Below are 19265 nucleotides of genomic sequence, written 5' to 3' on the forward strand. Positions count from 1 at the left end.
ACTCAATTCCTCTACCAATAAAAGCCAGTACACCATATGCCTTCTTCACCGCACTATTTACCTGGGTGGCAACTTTCAAACATCTGTGTACATGGACACCAAGATCCCTCTGCTCATCCACACTACCAAGTATCCGACCATTAGCCCAATACCCCATCTTTTTGTTACTCTTACCAAAGTGAATCACCTCACACTTAGCTACATTGAACTCCATTTGCCACCTTTCTGCCCAGCTCTGCAGCTTATCTATATCCCGCTGTAACCTGCCACGTCCTTCCTCACTGTCAACAACTCCTCCGACTTTCGTATCATCCGCAAACTTACTCACCCAACCTTCTAACCCCTCCTCCAGGTCATTTATAAAAATGACAAACAGCAATGGTCCCAAAACAGATCCTTGCGGAACACCGCTAGTAACGGCACTCCAAGATGAACCTTTACCATCAACTACTACCCTCTGTCTTCTTCCAGCCAGCCAATTCCTAATCCAAACCTCCAACTCACCCTCAATGCCATACTTCCATATTTTTTGAAGTAGCCTACCATGGGGAACCTTATCAAACATCTTACTAAAATCCATATACACCACATCTACCGCTTTCCCCTCGTCCACCTCCTTAGTCACCTTCTCAAAGAATTCAATAAGGTTTGTGAGGCATGACCTGCCATTCACAAAACCATGCTGACTATCCTTGATCACATTATTCCTATCCAGATGTTCATAAATCCTATCCCTTACAATTCTCTCTAAGACTTTGCCCACAACAGAAGTGAGACTCACCGGCCTATAGTTACTAGGGTTATCCCTACTCCCCTTCTTGAACAAGGGAACCACATTTGCTAGCCTCCAATCTTCTGGCACTACTCCTGTAGACAATGAGGACATAAAAATCAAGGCCAATGGCTCTGAAATCTCCTCCCTTGCTTCCCAGAGAATCCTAGGATAAATGCCATCAGGCCCAGGGGACTTATCTATTTTCACCCTTTCCAGAATTTCCAACACCTCTTCCCTACATACCTCAAAGCCATTCATTCTACTTAATTGTGACTCAGTATTCACATCGGCAACAATGTCCTGTTCCTGAGTGAATACTAACGAAAAGTATTCATTCAGTGTCTCCCCAATCTCTTCAGCCTCCACACGCAACTTCCCACTACTATCCTTGACTGGACCTATTCCTACCCTAGTCATTCTTTTATTCCTGACGTTTTGAAATGGGCAATAAATCTCACCTAGCCAGCAATGCAACATTTGATGATCAAGTTAAAAATAACTTTTTGCTTCCTGTAAGCTAATCAATCCTTATTCATGTTATACAACGCATGCATAACGTATATAAGAACCTTTAATATGACCCCTGCCTTTTGGAAATCTCCATGCCACGTCGACAGGTATCCACCTTGCTTGTTACTTCCGCTAAGCATTCTAATAAATTAGTTAAACATGATATCCCTTTCACAAAGCCATGTCGACTCTGGCTGCACATATTATAATTTTCTCGGTATCCTGCTATATTCTCCTCAATAATGGATTATAGCAATTACCCGATCACAGATTTTACATTAACAGACCTATTGTTTCCTGCTTTATGCTTACCCTTTTTCTTGAACTAAGATATTATATCAAGTATTTTCCAATCCTTTGGGACTTTTCTGGAACTAAAGGACTTTTGGAAACTTATAAAAAATAGCATCTATTATCTCTGCAGCTATTTTGATAATAATCCTATGATACTGGCCGTCCGGTCCGGGAGACTTGTCAGCCTATAGGTACTATGATTTGGAGATGCCGGTGTTGGACTGGGGAGACTGGACACCTCCTAGCAGAGCGCTTTAGGGAACATCTCCGGGACACCCGCACCAATCAACCCCACCCCCCTGTGACCCAACGTTTCAACTCCCCCTCCCACTCTGCCGAGGACATGGAGGTCCTGGTCCTCCTTCACCGCCGCTCCCTCACCACCTGATGCCTGGAGGAAGAACGCCTCATCTTCCGCCTCGGAACACTTCAACCCCAGTGCATCAATGTGGACTTCAACAGTTTCCTCATTTCCCCTTCCCCCACCTCACCCTAGTTCCAAACTTCCAGCTCAGCACTGTCCCCATGACCTGTCCTACCTGCCTATCTTCCTTTCCACCTATTCACTCCACCCTCCTCTCTGACCTATCACCTTCACCCCACCCCCATTCACCCATTGTACTCTTTGTTACCTTCCCCCACCCTCCTCCCTAACCTATCACCTCCATCCCCACCCCCATTCACCTATTGTACTCTATGCTCCTTTCTCCCCACGCCCACCCCCCTCTCATTTATCTCTCCACCCTGCAGGCTCCCTGCCTCTATTCCTGATGAAGGGCTTTTGCCCGAAACGTCAATTTTCCTGCTCCTCGGATGCTGTCTGAACTGCTGTGCTTTTCCAGCACCACTCTAATCTAGAATGGGGTGTACAAAGTTGAAACCTCCAACATAGTGTCTAGCTAACACCAATTGTTACAGTTAACCTGAGAATGCAACCTTTTTTTAAAAAGTTTTGTGATTTACACATGAAAGAAGTGAAACTATCATGGTATTCAAACAGATGAAAGACTCAACAGAAAATCAGGGTATTTTTCAATGTATAATTTCAGTTACATCGCACTGTAAACTTTTGCTGTAAATTCTGTGCCTTACAATTGCGTCCTCCACAAACACCTGATGAAGGAGCAGCGCTCCGAAAGCTAGTGCTTCCAATTAAACCTGTTGGACTATTACCTGGTGTTGTGTGATTTTCAACTTTATAGGTACTATAGTTTTCCTAGCACCTTATCCCTTGAGATGATAGTGGCTTTATGTTCCTCCATCCCTTTCAACTTATGATTTTTCAAATATCTTCAGGAAGTTTTCTAACTCTTATGAAGTGAAGACAGACATAAAATACTTGTTCAACACTCCCTCTGTTTCCTTGTTTTCCGTGATCAATTCCCCAGAGTTATTCGCGAGAGAGCTCACATGAGCTTTAATTAATTTTCTGTTTTATGAGGCTCAGTGCTAATATATCTTAATGGCTTAGACATTGGAACAAAATAAACTGCCATAATTTGCCAATATTTGCTGACTTGCAGGAGTAGCAAATAGTGACAATGATGCCATTGTCAACAACAGGACATTGTTAAACTTGAGAGGGGGATTTACAAGGATGTTGTGGGGTCTGGAGGGTTTGGACTACAGGCAGAGGCTGAATACACTGGGACCTTTCTCCCTGGAGCGTCAGAGGCTGAGGGGTGACCATATAGAAGTTTATAAATCATGAGGGGCATGGATAGGGTGAATAGCTAAGGTCCTTTTTGTAGGGTGGGGGAGTCTAAAACTAGACAGCATAGATTTAAGGTGAGAGGGGAAAGATTTAAAAAGGAAATGAGGGGTAAGTTTTCAGAGAGCAGGTGCATGTATGGAATGAGCTGCCAGAGGATGTGGTGGAGGATGTGGTGGAGGCACTTGGATGGGTATATGAATAGGAAGGGTTGAGAGGGAAAACTGGCATATTGCACTATGTCAAATTGGCATGTCTGGTCAGCACTGAGTTGGACCAAAGGGTCTGTTTCTGTGCTGTATGACACTATGATATCAGTAGGCCAGCAGAATGGGCAGACATGCAGTCAGTAGAATTCAATACAGAAGTCTGTGAGGCAATTCTAAAGAGTGTGGAAGAATAATGGACTCAGGGACTGCAGTGCATCAATTATTGAGTGGACTGGATGCAATAGATGGGGAAAAGCTGTTCCTGCTTGTGAAATAGAGTCATAGAGATCTATAGCACGAAAATACACCCTTCAGTCCAACACGTCCATGCCGACCAGATATCCCAACCCAATCTCGTCCCATTTGCCAGCACCCGGCCCATATCCCTCCAAAACCTTCCTATTCATATACCCACCCAGATGCCTTTTAAATGTTGCAATTGTACCAGTCTCCACCATTTCCTCTGGCAGCTCATTCCATACACGTACCACCCTCTGTGTGAAAAAGTTGTCTCTTAGGCCCCTTTTAATTTCTTCCCCACTCACCTTAAACCTATGCTCTCCAGTTTTGGACTTCCCCATCCTGGGGAAAATACCTTGTCTATTTATGCTATCCATGGCTCTTATGATTTTGTAAACCTCCATAAGGTCACCCCTCAGCTTCCGACGCTCCAGGGAAAACAGCTTCAGCCTCTCCCTATTGTTCAATCCTTCCAACCCTGGCAACATCCTTGTAAATCTTTTCAAGTTTCACAACATTCTTCCTATAGGAAGGAGAACAGAATTGCACACAATATTCCAACAGTGGTCTAACCAATGTCCTGTACAGCTGCAACATGACCTCCTAACTCCTGTATTCAATGCACTGACCAATAAAGGCAAGCATACCAAACACCTCCTCCACTATCCTATTTACCTGAGACTCCACTTTCAAGGAACTATGACCCTGCACTCCAAGGTCACTTTGTTCAGCAACACTCCCCAGGACCTTACTATTAAGTGTATAAGTCTTGTCTTGATTAGCCTACCCAAAATGCAGCACCTCACATTTATCTAAATTAAACTCCATCAGCCCCTCCTCTGGCCAAAGAAACAAAAGCAAGAGGGCATAGACTTAAAGTGCAAAAGAAGAAAAGGTGATGTGAGAAAATAACTTGTTCACTCAGTGAGTAATTAGGAACTGGAATGCCGTGCTTGGAAATGTGGTAGAGACAGGTTCAACTGGGAAGTGGAGAGGGCTATTAGATGGTTATTTGGATAAAAAGGATGTACAAGGAAATGGGGAAAGGAAGAAGAGTGAGGGAGCAGTGCTAACCACTGAGCCACTGTGCCGCCCAATGGTCGAATGGAGATTTGGTGACTGGAGGCCTGTGTACGGTGAGATTCCAGCGACCATAGTTGGAGCCTTTGGTATTTATGTCATAGAGATGTACAGCATGGAAACAGACCCTTCGGTCCAACTTGTCCATGCTGACCAGATATTCCAACCAAATCTAGTCTCATTTGCCAGCACTTGACCCACATCCCTCCAAACCCTTCCAATTTATGTCCCCAGCAATGTTGTAATTCTACCAGCCTCCACCACTTCCTCTGGCAGCTCATTCCATACACACACCATCCTCTGTGAGAAAACGTTGCCCCTTAAGTGTCTTTTGAAATTTTCCCCTCTCACCCCAAACCTATGTCCTCTAGTTGTGGACTCACCCACCCCAGGGAAACGACCTTGTCTGTTTACTCTAACCATGTCCCTCATGATTTTACAAACCTCATTCAGACTTGCATGTAGGAGGGCTGATCAGTAAGTTCGTAGATGATATGAAAATTGTTAGGCTAGTAAATAGTAAGGAGGATAGCCTTAGATTACAGGAGGACATAGCTGGGTTGATCCGGTGAGCTGATCAGTGGCAAATGAAATTTAAAATACAGATAAATAGAAGGGTGATGCTCTTGAGCAGGGCAAACCTGTTCAGGAAACACATGATGAACATAGGACTCTGGGAAATATCAGTGATCAGACAGACCTTGTGTGCATGTTCACTAGTGGTCTAAGGTAAGGATAGATAAAATGATTGAGAAGACAATACGAAGACTTATCTTTACTAACTGACACAGAGAGTTTAAGAGCAAGGAGATGATGCAGGAACTGTTGGTCAGTGGAGTTGTGGAATCCATGTTATAGGAGGGATGTGATAGCACGGGAGAGGGTGCAGAGAAAATTTACCAGGGTGTTGCCTGGACTGGAGTGATGAAGAGCCATGGGACAGACTGGGGTTGTTTTCCTTGGAGCCAAGGAAATGATTGAGATGCATAAAATTATGTGAAGCATGTACAGGACGAACCTTTTCCCCCCTTGCTGGAGGGATCAGTAACCATCGGGAAAGGTAAGGGCCAAGAGGTGTAGAGGAGATGTGAGGGAAGCCATTTTCCCTTCCAGAGGATGGTAGGAATCTGTAACTCACTGCTGGTAAGGATGGTGGAAGCAGAAACCCTCATGACATTTCAGAAATATTTAGACGTACACTTGCGATGCCAAGGTATGCAAGGATATGGGGCAATTATTTATTTATTCACAGGATGAGGGCATTGCTGGCTGGAGTTATTGCCCATCCCGAATTGCCCAGAGTTCAGATAAGAGTCAACCACATTACTGTGGGTCGTGAGTTGAGAGTATGGCGCTGGAAAAGCACGGCAGGCCAAGCAGCAAGAGAATCACCGTCTCGGGCATAAGCCTTCATCAGGAAGGAGTGGGTCTGGAGTCACATGTAGGCCATACCAGGTAAGGACGGCAGTTTCTTTCCCCAAAGGGCGTTAGTGAACCAAATGGGTTTTTCCAACGATTGACAATGCATTCCTGGTCATCATTAGACTCTTAATTCCAGATATTTATTGAATTCAAATTCCGCCACGTGCTGTGGTGGGAATTGAACGCAGATGTCCAGATCATTACCTGGGTCTGGATTAACTGGCTAGCGATAATATCACTAGGCTACTGCCTCCCCAAACAAGTGCTTGAAAATGGGATCAGGATAAATAGGTGCATTTTCTTTTGCCTGGTACAGATTCAATGGGCCGAAGGGCTTTTTTCTGAGCTGTAGACGTCTATGACTCTATTTTGAGGTTGAAAATTGTCGCAATCCTTTTGTGAGACCTGTTGGAGGAGGATGAAGTTGGGGGAACGTCTAAGAGCCAGGGTGGCAGAGTGGGGTAGTTGAAGCGCTGTGAGTGTGGGAGCAGAAGCAGAGCTGTATTGTCCTAATCCCCATGTTCTGATGTCCCCCCGGAATTGAGTGATCATAATAGGAGGTTCAGCCTCCAGGTGTATCCAGGCCGTTCTGTTATAACATGCATTTCATCAATGCGAATTCACTCTAACGTGATTGACAAAGTGGAGACGTTGTTCCTACAGCGAGAACTTCGAAAATATGTGCTGGCTGTAATGCGACAATAGCGCCAATACTTTAGACCATAAGACATAGGAGTGGAAGTAAGGCCATTCAGCCCACTGAGTCCACTCCGCCATTCAATCATGGCTGATGGGCATTTCAACACCACTTACCCGCACTCTCTCCGTATCCCTTAATTCCTTGCGAGATCAAGAACTTATCAATCTCTGCCTTGAAGACATTTAGCGTCCCGGCCTCCACTGCACTCCGTGGCAAAGAATTCCATAGGCCCACCACTCTCTGGCTGAAGAAATGTCTCCTCATTTCCGTTCTAAATTGACCCCCTCTAATTCTAAGACTGTGCCCACGGGTCCTAGTCTCCCCGCCTAAAGGAAACAACTTCCCAACATCCACCCTTTCTAAGCCAGGCATTATCCTGTAAGTTTCTATTAGATCTCCCCTCAATCTTCTAAACTCCAATGAATACAATCCCAGAATCCTCAGCTTTAAGCACTGTTTGTAAAGCGCAATTTTTCGATAACATGGGGTTGCACAAGAACACAATCATCGCATTATAGAATAACTGACTGTATATATCTTGTTCTAATCATTGGTATGAACAACACCAATATCAGGGTGTAACAAATCACCCAAACCACACATTCACCATTAACATTAAAAGTCACACAACACCAGGTTATAGTCCAACAGGTTTAATTGGAAGCACTAGCTTTTGGAGCGACGCTCCTTCATCAGGTGTTTGTGAAGGAGCATCGCTCCGAAAGCCAGTGCTTCCAATTAAACCTGTTGGACTATAACCTGGTGTTGTGTGATTTTTTTTAACTATGTACACCCCAGTCCAACACCGGCAGCTCCATATCATGGTCACCATTCAAGATACTGACGGCAGCAATGCATAAGTCAACACGTAGTCGATAGGGTGTTCAGTTTTATCATCACCCCAATGGGTATCAGTTCATGTTCCACTTATCGTCAAACCTCTGATAAAGCCTCAGATCAAATTCCATTGAGCATAGTAACCCTGTGTCAACCGCAATGGATGATGCTATCAATTAACTCCCTTAAACATTAGGTACATTTTCATTTTTAAGAAGTGGCTGCTTAGTGAATTAGAAACTGCGTTCATCTGATAAATGAAAGTAAAATAAACCACAGAAGCTTGTGGAAAGTTCATTTCACTGCACTTCAAAATAAACGAGCAATCAGTAGCAGCTCACGTTAGCCTTACACCAGGTTCAAATAGATACAAACACGTCAAAGCAAAAATGGCCCACGCTCTTATTTTAACCTAGTGATCCTCTGGGTATCAGAGACAGTGAAGGTTACGGGTATCAGGAACAGGGGAGAGTTCCAGGCATCAGGTACATAGTGTCCCGGAATGTGCCAGCTAGGTGGATTGGCCATTGTTAATGGGATAGGAGAGGGTGTTTAGATTTGGGTGGGATGCTATTCGGAGGTCATTGCAGACTTTATGGACTGAATGGTTTCTATTTTTTCTTCTTTAAACCCCCACACTCCCGCCTAACTGCAATTGTGCTTACTTTTCCCCAGCACGTATGTTGTGTGTGTGTGCAGGTGAGAGACACAGTGAAAGATAACAAGTGTACCAATCTTTATTCAATTTCCACTACCAGGAAGAAAGGAAACACCCAAGTGGCCAGTGACAAGCAATGCCCTTCTCATCAACGCTGCGTGATCAGAAAGGTGAAGGAGGGGGCAGGGATTAAATCAAAATAGAGTTGGACTGAATGGTTTCTATTTGCACCATAGGGATTCTATGATTTGTCTCCCTCGTTGAGGGTGCGGGAGATAAATTCCTTCTTGATGACCTGGAGTAGGTCTGACCTTCTGCCAAAACCCGTGCTGCCCCACTCCTTCTTCCAGTATCTTGTCCCACTCTGTGTCACCTCTGCTCATGCGCCTGTACTCCAAAGGAATTGCATCTTGTTGGCCCCGTTTTTAATATTTAAGTCACTATGGTCCCAGAGTACCATAGGGCTGTTCTCTCATTAAGTGGTGGTTTAACCTGAGGATTATGGACATGCAATCCCAATCCCTGTATACCTAGGCAGGGCTTTAGATAACCAGGTCATGTACAAATATGACAGTTCTGCCACTGAAACTTGGCAAAGCCACTGTCCACCTGAGAGGGAAACAACCATTTACCACAACTCAAGCCAATTTTGGTTTAATCAAGCTGATACTGACCCTTCTATTCCACCAGCCTTCATTTCATCAACTTGCCTTTTATGTGGTGTCACATTAAGTGCTTACCAAAAATTCATATACACAACTTCCACCACAATGCCTTCATCAATTATTCTCTGTTGCTGAATTAAAACATTTAATCAGATGCGAGCATTAGAGGTACAGTCAGTAAGTTTGCAGATGACACCAACTTGGAGGTGAAGTGGACAGTGAAGAAGGTTACCTCAGATTACAGCAGGATCTTGATCCGATGGGCCAATGGGCTGAGAAGTGGCAGATGGAGTTTAATTCAGATAAGTGCGAGGTGCTGCATTTTGGGAAAGCAAATCTTAGCAGGACTTATACACTAATGGTAAGGTCCTCGGAAGTGTTGCTGAACAAAGAGACCTTGAGTGCAGGTTCATAGCTCCTTGAAAGTGGAGTTGCAGGTAGATAGGATAGTGAAGAAGGCGTTTGGTATGCTTCCCTTTATTGGTCAGGGTATTGAGTACAGGAGTTGGGAGGTCATGCTGCGGCTGTACAGAACATTAGTTAGGCCACTGTTGGAATATTGCGTGCAATTCTGGTCTCCTTCCTATCGGAAAGATGTTGTGAAGGATTCAGAAAAGATTTACAAGGATGTTGCCAGGGTTGGAGGATTTGAGCTATAGGGAGAGGCAGAACAGGCTGGGGCTATTTTCCCTGGAGCATCGGAGGCTGAGGGGTGACCTTATAGAGGTTTATAAAATCAAGAGGGGCATTGATAGGGTAAATAGACAAAGTCTTTTCCCTGGGGTGGGGGAGACCAGAATTAGAGGGCATAGGTTTAGGGTGAGAGAGGAAAGATATAAAAAAGACCTAAGGGGCAACTTTTTCACGCAGAGGGTGGTACGTGTATGGAATGAGCTGCCAGAGGAAGTGGTGGAGGCTGGTACAATTGCAACATTTAAAAGGCATTTGCATGGGTATGTGAATAGGAAGGGTTTGGAGGGATATGGGCCGGGTGCTGGCAGGTGGGACTAGATTGGGTTGGGATATCTGGTCGGCACGGACTGGTTGGACTGAAAGGTCTGTTTCCATGCTGTACATCTCTATGACTCTATGACTCTACTCAGACATGACTTAAACTTTATAAGTCTGTACTGACTTTCCTCAATTTTATTGGGTCTTTTTTTAACCCTATGCTTATTGTTTCCAAATCTTGACCCACTGCAGGTGTTAAACTGACCAGAATGTAATTACTTGAAATGTAACTGTTCCCTCATTTCTAGCGATCAGAAAATGCTGGCTTTCCCATTCATTTTCTCCAATCCCATCCTCTCCTGAGATGTACACCATATGAACCAGGCACCTTATCCATTCCAATTATACCCAGCCTTTCCATTGTTAACGTCCTCCTTCCTCAGTAAATGCTGGTACAGCTTATTCATTAGTTACTTCTGAAAAGGGCCCCATTTAATTGAATCGTTTCCTGTCGCACCATTCAGGACTATTTGCAAGAATACCAAAACAAGGGGAAAGCCATATTGTATAAGAGGGGAATGGTGATTGGTTGGCAGGTCGAGTCTGATTGGTAGATGTGTTGGCATGGGGAGTGTGTCACTTAAGGATGGTTGATCACCTGACCTTGTGGAAGGAAGCACAAAAGGAGAAAAGATCATTCTGAAGGAATTGTCTGTGACGTTGATGTCTGGATTGGAATAATTGGAAAATATAGGGTGGCAGAAGTCAATGGAAGTAGAGTCCTCCTGATGTCAGATTGCACTCAGTATGATTCTCATTAAAACAAACTTGTCTCTTTCTCCAAAGGACAAATACAAAACCACAACGTATATTGTATATCTTAGATCAAAGCACTGGCTACCAAGTGATGTATATAAATATCATTTACATTTACGTATATACACAATACAGAGAAACCTCGATTACCCGAATACAGAAACATTGCATCAAAGATGTGTGTCCAACACTGATCGTGTCTTTTGTTTACAGTGATTAAAAGTGCTGCCGAGAACAGTCCTGGACTGATGGGAGAACAGGCACCGTCTTTAAATAATTGACCTCCCACCCCCGCTCTCTCTCTCCCCTCATACTTTCCCTGGAGTTCTACACAGGGGTGTACCCTAAATCCCCTCTTCCCCAGATAATCTCTATAACATTGTCCTGTGCAGGGCAAAGGTGGAACCTGTCAAAGTGGCAGTAAAAAGTTGTGTGTGTGCGCGTGTGTGCTATTTGGAGACTTACCCCCCCAAAAGGCAGCAGCAGCGGTCTTGTTGTTGGTGTCCAGTTCGGTTGCCCCGGAGAGGGGGCGGGGGCTGAAGGGTGTGGGGGTGGAGGCGGGTGGGGGCAACGTTGGGGGTGTACAGGGGGTGTGGGGGGCGGTGTTGGGGCCAGACAGAGGAGCAGACAGGGGCAGTGGGTGGGCAAGGGGGGGCTTGGGGGCATGCAAGGGGGATTGTTGGGGTGGGCAGTGGGCAGTGCTGGATGGAGTTTGGGGGGACAGGCTGTGGGCAGTGTTGGATGGGGTTTAGGGGGGCAGGCTGTGGGCAGTGTTGGATGGGGTTTGGGATGTGGGCGTTATTGGGGGGGGTGGGGGGCGGTGTTGGACTAGGTTTGGGGTGTGGGCGGTATTGGGGGGGTGGGGGGCGGTGTTGGACTGGGTTTGGGGTGTGGGCAGTATTGGGGGGGGGGCGGCACAGGTCTCACGTGCGGTGTGCTGCTGCTACTCTCCTGAAGGAGGGGCAGATTTAATAGAAAACTCCGTGCCCCAGAGGAAAGGCATTGAATCGATTAACCAAATAATCAATTATCCGAATGAAGTAGTGCCCGCCCATCTCTTTGGGATAATCGAAGTTCCTCTGTATATAAATGACTTGGATGAGATTATATATTACTGCCAGGTTTGTGATGACACAAAAATAGATGGGAATACAAGTCATGAGGGTGACATAAGGAGGTGACAGAGAGATGTGGACAGGATAATTGAGTGGGCAAAACATTTGGGGAATAGAATATAATGTGGGAAGCATGAGGTTATACATTTTGGCAGGAAGAATAGAGGAGTTGAATATTATTTAAGTGGAAAAAGACGATAGAGTCCCTGTGCATGAACCACAAAAACCCAGCTTCCAAGTTCAACAGGTCATAGGGAAGGGAAAGGAATGTTGGCCTTTATTTCAAAGTGAATGGAGTGTAAAAGTAGGAAGGTTTTGCTAAAATCACAAGACACTGGTCAGACCACAGCTGGAATTTTGCGAACAGTTTGGGCCCTTTATCTAAGGAAAGATATCCTGGTGTTGGGAGGCAGTCATGAAAAGGTTCATTAAGTTGATCCCAGGGACAGGGTGGAGCAGACTCAATGGACTGAATGACTTACTTTTCCTCTTACCTCATTATAACAGTTGTATCGCTTAATCCACACGGAGGACTCACCAAGAAGGCAGCATTCCAACAATTTTCAAGTCCAATTCCATAGAAGTCCCACTTGACTCAGAAGCTTAACTCTGGTTCTCTCTCTACAGATGCTGCTACACCCGCTGAATTTCCCCAGAATTCTCTGTGTTTGTTTCAGATTTCCAGCATCTCCAGTGTTTGGCTTTTATATATTTCGGTTCACTACATCGTCTGCAGCTGTTCAATAAGTCAGTACACCCACCACTTCCTCCAAAGCATCTAGATTTGAGCCACAAATGTAGACCTTGGCGAAAAATATAGAGAATAGATTCCATGGCGCAGGCCAAATATTGGTCACTAGTGACCTGTTTACTTTTAGCAAACTGCTGTCAGTTTAAGATTCTCTTTAATCACTCAATCTGAGATCCAGATTAACATGGTTGAGCTCTGTGCTTCATTCAGAAAACAAACTTCCCAAACTCTCTCCAGACTCAGCTTAAAACCTACCGACTTGACCAAACATTGGGGAACCTATCCCTATGTGTTGTGTGTCGTAGAGTCATGGAATCATAGAAATTGACAGCACAGAAGCAGACCTTTCTGTCCAACTTGTCCATGCCGACCAGATATCCTTACCTAATCTGGTCCCATTTGCCAGCACTTCACTCATATCCCTCCAAACCCTTCCTATTCATTTACATCCAGATGCCTTTTAAATGCAGTAATTGTACCAGCCTCCACCACTTCCTCTGGCAGCTCATTCCATACATGCACCAACCTCTGCGTGAAAAAGGTCCCTTTTAAATCTCCGCTCTCACCCTAAACCTATGCCCTCTAGTTCTGGACTCCCCCACCCCGGGGAAAAGACCTTGTCTATTTAATCTATCCACGCCCCTCATGATTTTATAAACCTCTGTTAGGTCACCCCTCAGCCTCCGACGCTCCAGGGAAAACAGCTCCAGTCTGCTCAGCCTCTCCCTATAACTCAAACCCTCCAACCCTGGCAACATCCTTGCAAATCTTTTCTGACCCCTTTGAAGTTTCACAACATCCTTCCTATAGGAGGGAGATCAGGATTTCACACAATATTCCAAAAGTGGCCTAACCAACGTCCTGTTCAGCCACAATATGATCTCCCAACTCCTATATTCAATGCTTTGTGAACAGTATTTAAGTGAATAGGTGAGCCATTTTATTTCCTCACTTACAGGGTGAAAGAAAGAAGTTTGGTTGCACCTTTAGTAGGCATTCTGAAGTGCTTTTTTGGCCAATGTGTTATGCTATTCCTGATCTCAGGCAGGGCATTGATCTGGAATCTCGCAATGGAATAGCTGAGGACTTTAATGAGGATCCCCACAAGAGGGCGCTCCATGGCAAAGGACAAAGTTAAAACTCCCACCACACCAGGTTATAGTCCAACAGGTTCATTTGAAACTGCTGGCTTTTGAAGCACTGCTCCTTCGTCCGACAGCTTGTACTTCCAAATAAACCTGTTGGACTGTAACCTGACGTTGTGTGATTTTTAACTTTGTCCACCCCCAATCCAACACCTATACCTCCACATCATGACAAAGGAGGAAGTGGACAGTGAACTGAAGATGAGATTAGATTCCCTACGGTGTGGAAACAGGCTATTCGGCCCAACCAGTCCACACCGACCCTCCGAAGAGTAACCCATCCAGACCCATTTTCCTTCTGACTAATGCAGCTAACACTATGGACAATTTAACATGGCCAATTCACCTGGCCTGCACATCTTTGTACTGTGGGAGGAAACCGGAGCACCCAGAGGAAACCTACGCAGACATGGGGAGAATGTGCAAACTCCACACAGACAGTCGCCCGAGGCTGGAATCGAACCTAGGCCCCTGGTGCCGTGAGGCAGCAGTGCTAACCACTGAAGGGATTGTGACAGGCAACTGACTGTGTGGAGTTTGAACATTCTCCCCGTGTCTGCGTGAGTTTCCTCCGGGTGCTCTGGCTTTCTCTCACCATCCAATGATGTGCAGATTAGGTGAATTGGCTGTGCTAAATTGTCCATAGTGTTCTGGGTAAATGTCGGGGAATGGGTCTGGGTGGGTTACTCTTCGGAGGGTTGGTGTGGACTTGTTGGGCTGAAGGGCCTGTTTCCGTATTGTAGAATATCTCATTCTAAATATCCCACGTCCTGATTGCCACCCGGGTGCTTATACAGTCAGGGGCGGATAGCGGCGACAGAAGGAGATTGGGAGCGTTAGCCTCAGCCGCAGGAAGCACCCAGCTTCTCCCGAGACTAGGGGCCTGCCTGGAGAAAAAACTTCAATGTCTGGACGTTTCTCATCCCTTCTGGCTTTATTTCGGCTGTGTTTCTTTTATTCCGGTTTTGTAATCAAGTGTGTCACCAAGATGTCACCGATAATGGTGGTGGAGGCGAGGTGGCACCAGATGGTGGGTAGCAGCGCCTCAGCGAAGGGGAGTCAAGCCTGGCCAGCCATGGGCCATGACAGAGCACTTAACAAAAAGGGCAGACCCTTCCTTTATTTTGTTTTCCTGCCATGATGTTTTGCTTTATTTTTCTGTGTTTAAAGATAGCGTGCGGAGTGGTGATACTCTTCAACACTTTTCACTGTATTTTGTAGCAAGATACACGGGGCAATGAAATAAATCAAATAAATCAATCAGAGCAGCCAAGATCGTGTTAAATGGCAGAGGGAGCTCAAAGGGCTGAATTGCCTTCTCCCTTTCCTAATTCCTGTGTTCCTCTGTTCCGTCAGTGACCATGTGAGGGCAGCACGGTGGCTCAGTGTTTAGCATGGCTGCCTCACAGCACCAGGGGCCCAGGTTCGATTCCAATCTCAGGCGACTGTCTGTGTGGAGTTTGCACATTCTCCCCGTGACTGCGTGGGTTTCCTCCGGGTGCTCCGGTTTCCTCCCACAGTCCAAAGATGTGCAAGTTCGGTTAATTGGCCATGCTAAATTGCCCATAGCGTGGAGTGCATTAGTCAGGGGGACAAGGGGTTTGGGTGGGTTACTCTTCAGAGGGTCGGTGTGGACTTGTTTCCGCACGGTAGGGAATCTAAAAAATATCTAAAAACCAGCAATGTGTGTTCGGTGACCATGTGAAAACTAACAGTGTGTGTTCGGTGACCAGCTGAAAACCAGCAATGTGTGTGTTTGATTAATGTTGCTGTGGAGAAACCTGTGGATGAAGTAGGAGGTGGCGGACAAAGACAGATACGTATTGGGGTCGTCTAGTGGAGACGTGGTAATGAAGCAGGAGGCGATGCCACTGCTGGTGGTTCTGCGGTGACGATTGGACAGAGAGGAATGAAACCAGACAAACGAGCAGTCTTACCCAGCAAGGTGACAATGGAGAGGCCCATCAACAGGATGCTGTGGCCAGCCATGTTGAATACTGCAGACAGGCCAAGATGGAGGAGGCGGAGGAATAGCTTACTTTGTCACATTCGCTTAGAGAATGCCTGTGGTGAATCAACATCTATCAGATCCCAGATTTGAAATTAAGAATTAATCTAACATCGATTGCAAAAGCAAGTCCCAAACACCTGCTTGTCCTTTGTATTTAAAAGTGTTTCTTAATTTCACTCACAAAAGGCTGGCCTCTAATAATTAGGCAATTCCCCCTAATTCTGAACTCTTTGATCAGCAAAATAGTTTTGTTTTATCGACCTTATCTCTTCCCCTTAATACTGCGAAAAACTCTCTTTAGTTTATTGACAGGCAGGGAAAATTCTGGTCCATTTAATTATTACAGGGTAAATCATTCTGATTGATCTCTGTTGCATCTCATCCTGTGGAGCACTGCTGAGAACAGCTCACACTGACTTCAAATATGGCCTAATCAACAGAGTATATTGTATAGTGGCACAATGGCAAGCCCTGATACCTCACAGCACCAGGGACCCGGGTTCGATTCCAGCCTCGGGCGACTGTCTGTGTGGAGTTTGCACATTCTCCCCGTGTCTGCGTGGGTTTCCTCCGGGTGCTCTAGTTCCCTCCCACAGTCCAAAAATGTGCAGGTTAGGTGCTAAATTGCACATCGTGTACACACTAGGTGGATTAGCCATGATAAATGTAGGGTTATAGGATAAGGAGGGTGGGATGCTTTTTGGAGAGTTGATGGGCCAAATGGTCTGCCTCCACACTGTGGGGATTCTGTAATTCTAACTCACTTGGGTTCTAGTCTTCAGTGTATTTGTCTTTTGGATTGTTACCTGTTCTCGATTATTATTTTAATTTAATCATTTTAGTGGTGTCTGGAACTGGACTCCCAGGTCTCTTTGCCCTTCCACTGTTCCTCGTGTTTTATCTTTCCTTTGACACTGATAAGTCAACATATGCCCACCTTGAAACCATTTAGCCAGCCACTTATTCAATATCCATTTGCAATTATACGCTTCCACACCCACTTCTAAAAATGCCACCATTCTCTGTATCATCAGCAAATTTGGAAAGGTCTCCATTTATCCTCATTATTATCCTCGAATCCCTACAGTATGGAATCAGGCATTTGGCGCATCGAATACACACTGAACCCTCAAAGAGCACCCGATCCAGACTGACCCCACCTACCCTATAACCCTCCATTCCTCTGGCTAATCCAGCACAGTGTATAGGTGGACAAAGTTAAAAATCACACACCAGGTTACAGTCCAACAGGTTTATTTGGAAGCACTAGCTTTCAGAGCGCTGCTCCTTCATCAGGCTGTGGAGAATAAGATCATAAGACACAGAATTTATAGCAAAAGTTGACAGTGTGATGTAACTGAAATTATACATTGAAAAAGACCAGGATTGTTTGTTAAGTCTCTCATCTTTTAGAATGAACATGTTGGTTTCAGTTCTTTCATATGTAAACCACAGAACTTTTTTAAAGTTACATTCTCAAGTGAACTATAACAATTGGTGCCATGTCAGTGTCATGGTTAGCACTGCTGCCTCACAGCGCCAGGGACCCGGGTTCAATTCCACTTTTGAGCGACTGTCTGTGTGGAGTTTGGTAAAAACAATGACTGCAGATGCTGGAAACCAGATTCTGGATTAGTGGAGTTTGCACATTCTCCTCGTGTCTGCATGGGTTTCCTCCTGGTGCTCTGGTTTCCTCCCACAGTCCAAAGGTGTGCAGGTTAGGTGGACTAAATTGCCCGTAGTGTCCAGGGACAGGGTCCGGGTGAGAATGTCCTCCGGAGGGTCAATGCATTGGCCAACTGACCTGCCTCCACACTGTAGGAATTCGCTGACAAGATAATCCGCCCTAATCTGTGCATCTTTGGAACACAGAAAGGAAAATGAATCATCTGGAGGAAACCCACGCAGACAAGGAGAGAATGCGCAAACTCCACACAGACAGTCACCCGAGGCTGGTATCGAACCTGGGCCCCTGACACTGTGAAGCTGAAGTACGAACCACTGAGCCACCGTGCTGTCCATATCACAAGCCTTTCCTAAACATGGGGGCTTTGACAAAGACCATGAGACACAAGAGCAGGAGTAGGCCATTCGGCCCTTTGAGTCTGCTCTGCTATTCACTGAGATCACAGTGGATCTGATAACCCGAAACTCCACTTTTCTGCTTTTCTCCGTAAACCCTTGGTGCCCTTGTTAATTAAAAATCTCTGTCAGCCGGGGGGGAGAGAGTTCCCAGGGCCGAGGGTGAGTGAGTTCCCAGGACTGAGGGAGTGAGTTCCCAGGGCCTGGGGGGGGGAGAGTTCCCAGGGCCGAGGGTGAGTGAGTTCCCAGGGCCTTAGGGAGTGAGATCCCAGGGCCGGGGGTGGGGGGAGAATTCCCAGGGCCGAGGGTGAGTGAGTTCCCAGGGCTGAGGGAGTGAGTTCCCAGGGCCTGGGGGAGTGAGTTCCCAGGGCCAGGGGGGAATGGGTTCCCTGAGCCGGGGGGAGAGAGTTCCCAGAGCCTGAGGAAGTGAGTTCCCAGGGCCTATGGGAGTGAGTTCCCAGGGCCTGAGGAAGAGTGAGTTCCCAGGGCCGGAGGGGGTTGAGTTCCCAGGGCCTGAGGAAGTGAGTACCCAGAGCCAGGGGGGAATGGGTTCCCTGGGCCGGGGGGGAGAGATTTCCCAGGGCCTGAGGGAGTGAGTTCCCAGGGCATATGGGAGTGAGTTCCCAGGGCCGGAGGGGGGGGTCGTGACTTCCCAGGACCTGAGGAAGAGTGAGTTCCGAGGGCCTGTGGGAGTGAGTTCCCAGGGCCTATGGGAGTGAGTCCCCAGGGCCTGAGGGAGTGAGTTCCCAGGGCCTAGGGGAGTGAGACCCCAGGGCCAGGGGAAGGCAGTTCCCAGGGCCTTGGGGAGTGAGATCCCAGGACGGGGGGGAGTGAGATCCCAGGGCCCGAGGGAGTGAGATCCCAGGGCCTGAGGGAGTGAGTTCCTAGGGCCCAGAGGGAGGGAGTTCTCAGGGCCCGGAGAGAGTGAGATCCCAGGACCGGGGGGAGTGAGATTCCAGGGCCTGAGGGAGTGAGTTCCCAGGGCCGGGGGGAGTGAGTTCCCAGGGCCACGGGGAGTGCGTTCCCAGGGCCTGAGGGAGTGAGTTCCCAGGGCCGGGGGGAGTGAGTTCCCAGGGCCACGGGGAGTGCGTTCCCAGGGCCTGCGTGAGTGAGTTCACAGGGCTGGAGGGGTGAGTGAGTTCCTAGGGCCTGAGGGAGTGAGTTCCCAGGGCCTATGGGAGTGAGTTCCCAGGACCCGAGGGAGTGAGTTCCCAGGGCTGGGGGGGGTAGTGAGTTCCCAGGGTCTATGGGAGTGAGTTCCCAGGGCCTGAGGGAGTGAGTTCCCAGGGCCTG

Source organism: Chiloscyllium plagiosum, unplaced genomic scaffold (genome assembly GCF_037043375.1).
Source record: "Chiloscyllium plagiosum isolate Xiang-an unplaced genomic scaffold, Cpla_swu_hap1 HiC_scaffold_47, whole genome shotgun sequence".
Lineage (NCBI taxonomy): Eukaryota > Metazoa > Chordata > Chondrichthyes > Orectolobiformes > Hemiscylliidae > Chiloscyllium > Chiloscyllium plagiosum.